This window comes from Triticum dicoccoides, chromosome 3A (assembly GCF_002162155.2).
Source record: "Triticum dicoccoides isolate Atlit2015 ecotype Zavitan chromosome 3A, WEW_v2.0, whole genome shotgun sequence".
NCBI lineage: Eukaryota > Viridiplantae > Streptophyta > Magnoliopsida > Poales > Poaceae > Triticum > Triticum dicoccoides.
The window spans coordinates 369,842,473-369,843,707 of record NC_041384.1 but is presented as its reverse complement, the minus strand read 5'-3'; positions in this window follow the sequence as shown (position 1 = coordinate 369,843,707).

Genomic DNA, 1,235 nt, shown 5'->3' with positions numbered 1-1,235 from the left:
GGCCCAGGTAAGTTTCTCTCCCCTTTTCTGTTTTCTTTTTTTAATTTTCTGACATTTGTTTGATTTAATAAATATATTAAATCATTTAATTTCCTTATGCCAATTTTTGCAGGAGCTAGATATATTATTCCAGAGCTCTTTTATAATTGGCATAAATTTTGGACCATATTTCATATATATAGAAATATATTTCCAATGCAAATATTTATCGAATTAATCCAAATGGCCAAAATAAATGTCCATGAGCTCCTAAAAATATTGTTTTGATTTTTATCTCTGTCCAATATTTTCAGAGGGCAACATGAGCATTTTCTTGGACCCTTTTGGAGAAATTTTTATTTGGGTCATTTTCAAGAATGATTCTGAGGGTTCCACCAATCCTCATTTCAAATTTAAATGAAATTTAAACATGATGCACAATGACCAGCTAGTCTAGGTCATACCAGACTAGGGATGTGACAGGAATCCAGATTTCACAAAAGAACCAAACACATCAAGAGACGCTTCAACTCCATCCGTGATCAAGTCAAGGAGGGAGACATAGAAATTTGCAAAATACATACAGATTTGAATGTAGCAGAACCGTTGACTAAGCCTCTTCCACGAGCAAAACATTATCAGCACCAAGACTCCATGGGTTTTAGATTCACTACAATGTAATCTAGATTATTGACTCTAGTGCAAGTGGGAGACTGAAGGAAATATGCCTTGGAGGCAATAATAAAGTTGTTATTTTATATTTCCTTATTCATGATAAATGTTTATTATTCATGCTATAATTCTATTGATCGGAAACCTAAATACATGTGTGAATACATAGACAAACACTATGTCCCTAGTGAGCCTCTACTTGACTAGCTCGATAATCAAAGATGGTTAAGGTTTGCTAACCATGGACATGAGTTGACTTTTCATAACGGGATCACATCATTAGGAGAATGATGTGATGTACAAGACCCATCTGTTAGCTTAGAACAATGATCGTTCAGTTTTATTGCTATTGCTTTCTTCATGTCAAATACATATTCCTTTGACTATGAGATTATGTAACTCCCGGATACCAGAGGAATGCCTTGTGTGCTATCAAACATCACAACGTAACTGGGTGATTATAAAGATGCTCTACAGGTATCTCCGAAGGTGTTTGTTGAGTTGGCATAGATTGAGATTAGGATTTGTCACTCCGAGTATCGGAGAGGTATCTCTGGGCCCTCTCGGTAATACACATTATAAGC